Source organism: Myotis davidii, unplaced genomic scaffold (assembly GCF_000327345.1).
Source record: "Myotis davidii unplaced genomic scaffold, ASM32734v1 scaffold242, whole genome shotgun sequence".
Taxonomy (NCBI): Eukaryota; Metazoa; Chordata; class Mammalia; order Chiroptera; family Vespertilionidae; genus Myotis; species Myotis davidii.
Window position 1 is genome coordinate 3,902,470 of NW_006295821.1, and position 7,720 is coordinate 3,910,189.

Genomic DNA, 7,720 nt, shown 5'->3' on the forward strand with positions numbered 1-7,720 from the left:
CTAGTCTTACAGGCGTGAGATGGTACCTCATTGTTGTTTTGATTTGCATCTCTCGGATGATTAGTGACTTTGAGCATGTTTTCATATGTCTCTTGGCTTTCTGAATGTCCTCTTTTGAAAGGTGTCTATTTAGGTCCTTTGCCCATTTTTTGATTGGATTGTTTATCTTCCTTTTGTTAAGTTGTATGTTTGTACTTTTAACATCACAGATTTTTGTTTGTCTACAAATAGTTTTAGAAACATCATTCTAAATAACATTAATAAAGATTCCACACTTGTTATACATTGTTGTTCTAATATCTCTAATGTGTCATTTTGCACAAATCCCAATGCATTCCAGAACAATATATTAAATAAGTTTATTTTATTTTATTTTTAGTCCTGAGATGTTTTTTAAATGATCTTGTATGTACTAGTACCTTAATATTTATGCACCTATTTATATACATTTTAGGCATATATTTACATTTTAATTTATTGGTTTTGGAATTCAGATAAAGCTATCTGTTTCTCTTTTCTCCATCCAACCTAGGAATAGATAAGTCCTAAAGAAATTACAAAATTATAAAAATATTGATATTAAGTTCCCCAAAGAGAATTTCATAGTATAACAGAAGGAAAAAGAGGTGATATAATAAAAATGAGACTGGACATGCCACTCATTGTATTTGCTGACCCATATTTTTTTTGCTTTTAAAAGGTCCTGGCTACTTATGTATTAGGTAGAAAGAACATCAACTCGGTGAATTAGGTGGACACACTCTTAATAAAATATGATTTAACATAATTCTATTTGTTTAATTTAAACTATTTTCACTTAACATTACAAAGGTCAACAAGCCTTGTCATATTAACAATCACATATGCTTTGTTGTCAGTAAAAATTTCACATATCATACAATTTACCCTTTTAAAATGTACCTTCAGTGATGAATACTATATTTACAATGTGGTATAACCATCATCACAGTAAGTTTTAGAATATAGTCCTCACTCCCAAAAGAAATGCTGTATATATTAGCAGGCACTCCCGATTTCTCCTTACTACCTTCAGCCCTAGGCAACTACTAATCTGCAGTCTCTACAGACTTGCCTATTTTGAAATTTTATATAAAGGAAATCCTGCAAGATGTAGTATTTTGTGAGTGCAGTGCTTCACTTAGCATGGTATGTTTTCAAAGTCCATCATGTTGCAGTTTGTATCAATACTACATTCATTTTCATTGCCCAATAATGTTCCATAGTATAAATATATCACATATTTATCATCCGACCACCCATTGATGAGCATTTAAGTTGTTTATACAACAATAGATTAAGACATAAACAAATAAATAAAATATGTATTATATGTGATAATCTTATACTAATAAAAAGGTAATATGCTAATTAGACCAGACATCTTCCAGATATCTTCCGGATGTCCTTCTGGACAAAGAAAGCCACAGTGACAGGGGCCAAGCAGAGGCAGTTAGGGGTGATCAAGCTGGCAGGACAGAGGCAGTTAGGGGTGATAAAGCTGGCAGGGGAGAGCAATTAGGGGGAGATGAGGCTGACAGAGGGACAGTTAGAGGGCAATCAGGCCGGCAGGGAAATTAGGGTGAGATGAGGCTGACAGGGGGGACAGTTAGAGGGCAATCAGGCCGGCAGGGAAGGGCAGTTAGGAGGCGATCAGACTGGCAGGCGAGGGCAGTTAGGGGCGATCAGACTGACAGGCAGAGGCGGTTAGGGGCGATCAGGCTGGTAGGGGAGCTGTTTGGGACATCAGGCTGGCAGGTAGAGATGGTTAGGGGCAATCAGGCAGGCAGGCAGGCGAGCAGTTAAGAGCCAGCAGTCCCGGATTGTGAGAGGGATGTCCGACTGCCCACAGGGATAGGGCCTAAACCAGCAGTTGGACATCCCCCAAGGGGTCCTGCATTGGTGAGTGTGCAGGCTGGACCCCCCACCCCTCCATGCACAGATTTCGTGGACCGGGCCTCTAATCCTATATAATAAAAGCCTAATCCCTCCATGCACAGATTTCGTGCACTGGGCCTCTAATCTTATATAATAAAAGCCTAATATGCTGAGTGTCTGGTCATCTGGTCGTCTGTTCAACCAATCAAAGCATAATATGCTAATTATATGCTAAGGCTGCTCAACTGCTCGCTATGATGTGCACTGACCACCAGGGGGCAGATGCTCTGGTAGGTTAGCTTGCTGCTGGGATCCAGCCTATCGGGACTGAATGAGATGGGTTGGACACACCCTTGAGCCCTCCCACAGTCACTCCCTGGCTGCCCAACCTTCTGCATCTTTCCCTGACCTCAACCCTGCACTGTTGGGGTTCCTCAACCTGGCCTGTGCCCTCTTGAAATCTGGGACCCCTCGGGAGATAACGCCCTGCTGGCTTCGGCCTGCTCCCGGGTGGCAGAGGGCCGGCCCAATCCCTAGGTGCAGCCCCTGGTCAGACTCAGAGCAGGGCTGATTAGGGAGTTGTGGCGCCGCCCCCTGTCATGCACAGAGCAGGGCAGATCGAGAGGTTGCGATGCCACCCTCAGTCATGCTTAGGGTAGGGCCGATTGGTGGGTTGGGGCACCTCCCACTGTCACACTCACGGCAGGGTATTTTCTGTGGACAAATGACACATACAAATAAACATATTTATTCAAAGCTTACAAATCACAGTTTATGAAAATTTGCTCATGCCTGTGCAAAAATGATTATTTATGAAGAAACATGCTAATCTTATCCCAATAAGGCCAAGCTTTCTAAAATCTCATAATATTATGGATAGAAATAATGTAACATTATTTAGACATTTACATAATATCACACTCCTTGAAAACAGAAACTTTGGCTTGGAAAATATATACTAATTATATACAATCTTGAGAATTTTACATGTCAAATATTAACCGTGTTGTATAAAGTTCTAGATGGATCCGTGGATGATAATTAAACATAAGTAGATGTTTGAATATTAATATTATAACACCAACTTTGTAGCTCTTAGAAATGCTGTTTCATTGGCATGATTAAAAATCACATGGTTTGTTAGACCTAGAGAGTGTCGCATATTTGCTATACCTTAGTCAAGTGAACCCATTTCCTGTGGTCTTCTTCATTATTCTAAATGAACAAACCATCTCCAGATATCTTCTTGGTATTCACTGGAAAGTCAGCAAACACTGTTATAATAGAAATATTTAATTATTTAAAGTAGGTTAACAGTGCTTATGCTGGAAAAATTCAGTTTGTAGTTATATTTACTTAATGTTAATGAAAATAAAACTGCATTTGTACTGGGTATTATAGCATCTGTTGTACATGCAGGCTTTTTATTAATATATAGCTAGCTGAAATGAGTGAAATTTTATTCTTTTCTGGGATTTAAGATTTAATCAGTTGTAAAATCTGGCTATTAATAATTATCTTTAAATATTAAACACTGTATAGTATTCAAAATGAAAATATTTTTCCTGTCTTAAAATCATTTTCTTATGCCTTATGAAAATGTTTAATAGAGAAAATTTTCAACTTTTATAATGAATTTTTCAGTGAAAACAGTGTGAGATGTAAAGATGAGGAAAAAGCATATTTTAGACCTTAGGAAGCTAAAAAGTTTAATAAGATGCAGTTCCTGTTTACTGTGAAATAATTTAATAAAGGGAATATATAGAGGTCAATCAACATTAAATATAAAAGGGTAACAGAGAATAAAAGCTCTGTAATCAAAGTGAAAGGGACAATTATTACTGATATAGGAATTGTCACATTTATATTGGCGTTAGATGGGTTAGTAGAATTTTTTAAGTGGACGTAAGGGAAATAGCATTCCTCTTGAGGAAGCAGAATGAGTAAAAGCAAGTGTAAAATTGCACACCATGATTCAGTAGCAATTAATTTTCTAGTAGGCCTGAAGCTTAGGTCATGTTCACTGGAGCAATATGCATTGGTTTAAGAAAATGGACAGTCTGAAAAGCTCATCTAATAGAAGGCCTGCATTTCATAAGGAGGATTTTAATAAAGTAAAAGGTGTAATGTGTCACCGTGCATCACAGCATGTATTTGCTCATCGATTTATGTGTTATATTACACATACATTATATGTGGATATATATGGTTACACAGAAAGGCTATATATGGAGAACTATATAGAAGTTAATCTGGTTGCATTGTAGATAGAATGACACTGAAGATACACATTGCAGAACAATATTCAGATGCAAAACAAAAAAAGAGGATGGGAGAGATTTCAAACTAAGAATTGACAGGAATTGGTGCCTGAAAGAGCAATGAATATAGAAGAGAAAGAAATCTTAGGCCATCATAAGAGTTCCACTCAAATTATGAAAAGAATGGTCATAGCAATGAGCTGGTTAATGATTGAAAATGTTGTTATTTTTGAAAAATTATAAATTTGTTTAATCTCTCTGCAACTTGAGATATTAACAAGACAGCCATGCATAAATGTACAAGAAGCTATTGAAAAGTGAATATGCAATTCAGTAGAGATGATGGCCAAAATATGGACTTGGGTATCATCTACACAGAAGTGATTAAATTAAATTATAGGAATCTGTATAATAAAGAGCCAGGGTCATTACGACCGAAGGCTCGACCAGACCGGAAGTCAGTGCTGGGTTGCCATGGTGACCTGGCACTGACTGGGGCCACTGCAGGCACCCCGACCCAGCACTGACTGCCTAGGGTGCTGTGGATCAGGCCCAGAGAGAGGCTTGCAGAGAGAGAGGCAGGGTCTGATCCATAGCCTCTGTGGCAGCCGTTGATCAGAATTTGCCTCTCTTTCTCTCCCGGCCTGGCCAACAGCTGCACCTCCATTTCTCTCCAGGCCTCCACCAGGGCTGCTGATCAGCCCTGCCTTTCTGATCAGGCCCTGTTGATAGTTCCAGAGATGCTGACTGGCATAGAAACTGACCAATCAGTACCAAATCTGGGTAAATGTAAGGAGCGAATGGGTGCCTAGGAGGCAGAGCTTTTAACACTGACTGGCATACAAACCGACCAATAAGAACCTAATCTGGGTGAACTGCAAAGGCAGAAGGTAAGGTGGGGGCTGAGGAGGGGTTTTAAGGGCAACAGCTGTTTGGTGTAAGGTGTAAGAAAGCGGTTCAATTTTTTAATGACTGCTTTGGCCGTATAGTGCATATGGCTGGCTATCAATCCAGATATAGGGATTATGTGTTTTTGTCTGCCAAGAGCATCTCCTGATGAAAAAGGCTTTCCCCCCATTTAAGCAATCCTATCCTATATAATCTAGCTATACTAATAAAAGGGTAATAAATTAAAATCAAATTGGCCTGCAGGGGAGGGAAGTTGGGAGTGAGATCAGGCTGGCAGAGGAAGGCAGTTAGGGGTGATCAGGCAGGCAGAGGCAGTTAGGAGCAATCAGGCTGGCAGGGGAGAGCAGTTAGGGGCGAGATCAGGCAGGCAGGGAGAGAGGTTAGGGGTGCTCATGCAGGCAGGCAGAGGCAGTTAGGGGCAATCAGGCAGGCAGGCAGGTGAGTGGTTAGGAGCCGGTAGTCACAGATTGTGAGAGGGGTGTCCCATAGGGATTGGGCCTAAACTGGCAGTCAGATTTCCCCTGAGGGGTCCCCAGTTGGAGTGGGTGCCGGATGGGCTAAGGGAACCCTCCCCTCTGTGCATGAATTTTGTGCACTGGGCCTCTAGTCTATATATATAAAAGCCTAAGTAACTGTTGTGACCAGTCACTATGACAACACACTGACCACCAGGGGCAGACGCCCAATGCAGTAGCTGCTCCCTGGTGTTCAGTGTGCTCCCACAGCCAACTTCCTGCAGCCAGCCAACCTCTGCTCCCCACATCCAACCCATGGTCCCTCTGCCCTGCCACCCCAATAGGCCCTGATTGCTGGCCAGGCCAAGAGACCCCACCTATGCATGAATTCGTGTACCAGGCCTTTAGTGAATATATAAAGCTTGGAAAGAATGGAAATGATGTTAGTGATCTAGGAGAGATTATCTTTAGTATGGCTGAGCATAGAATGAAGAATGAAGAGACTGTGAGATGAATTATCATTGACAGAGAAGGAAAAGCAGTACTGAATCATCATAAAAGAACAAGGAGAGAGATGATTCCAGGATTGGTCAAAAGTGTCAAATGCTGTGGACATACTGAGTCATGTGCAGACTATGGTTTCACTATTGGGAGGTGGGTGTTGATCTTGGGGAAAGCCATTTCTGCAGAAATGGAGAAACAGAAAAGAAACCAGTTTGAGCACATTTAGGACAGAGAAAATGGTAAAGCGGAGGTAATAAATGTAAACTGCTTTCTAGAAAACCTTAGCAACTAAGAGGATTAGATGGAGTCATAATATGTCATGGACCTATGAGATGGAGGAAACGTGAACATGCTTAACAAGGGGAGGGCCAGTAAAATGTGAGGGAAAATAATGGACAGGAGAAGACTAAAAATACAAGGAAGCTATTTACCTAAAAAAGGAATAGAAGGCTTTCTTCCTTAAGACAGAATGGAGATGATAAATAAGGATGAAATCATTTTTTTCTTTTGGAGAAAATCAACGCTCATCAGTTTTGGAAATTTTCATTTCTTTGTGTAGAATTTTAGATGTTCATAGACCATTTATTTGAAGTGTTAAACTTTTTGTTTTTACTTATTTGATTTTATCAGCCTTTGCAGAATTGGCCAGGAACAGTAAGGTTATTCAATAATGTATCATAATGTATTGCATTGTGATAGTTTGTATTTCAGATGCACATAGTATACATCAGATGTTGAGGATAATATTTTGTCATAATACAAAGTGTTTCATGAAGCTGAGTAAACAGGCCCTCGCATCAATAATATCTTACTTACACATTGAATATTTTATCACTCTATATACAAAGAAATCATGAGGGGATTAATAATAATAAAAAAATAAATACACTGCTATGTTCTTTTGCAAGTACATGTCAGTATTAGGTATTCTACTGGCTCGATAATTTGAGTTTTAAATGCATATTTCTTTGAATTAGATAGATAGGAACTAAGAGGAATTTACCAAAAATAGTTTTAACTTTGAAAAGGAATTATAGGGTGTCTCCTAGCAGAGTAATATAATTTGTAAGAATGTGAAAAATAAAAAAGAAATAAAACATAACATGTATGAGTCAGGAGTATTTAAATATGTGTTATTGATTTCTTGCACTTAATATGTTTGGTATTAGAATAAAGGGGTTATTGAAAAGTCTTTGTTTTTAATTAATTGTTGCTGTTTGGAGATATACCCAAAGTAAAATACAGATAGTTTAGTTTAGTTATAAAATATAATAATGGTAGGTAAGAGATTAAAAAGTTGACTTTTGTAAGAAATATTCCCAAAAATAAATTTCAGATTTTCTCATCTACTTGGTGTACTAACGTTTTTGCTTTTCTGACAAGATGCCACATTTTACAGCGTCTTTAATGACAAATGAATAATCTGACACTTTATAAAAATCATAAAGTTATATATTGTTACTATTTGAAATTTTATGAAATGATATTGAGAGGGACACAATATATAACTGACTTTAAAAATAATTCGTGTGCCTCAAGGTTCATTCCATTTTATAGTCTCTTCTGAGATAATTTCTTTAATTTGATCTAGAATGTTTTAAACATTTCAATGTTTTACTATTTCTATAACTGATAAAACACAGTATATTCTATTTCATCCTCCCCCACATAAAAAGGTCAGTGTGAACCCACATC

General features: G+C 38.6%; 1 protein-coding gene across 2 annotated transcripts in view; it reads left to right on the forward strand.

Moving 5' to 3' along the window:
* Nucleotides 1-7,720, forward strand: part of FAM155A (family with sequence similarity 155 member A) — a 606,241-nt gene that overhangs the window by 51,321 nt on the left and 547,200 nt on the right. The window lies entirely within an intron of this gene.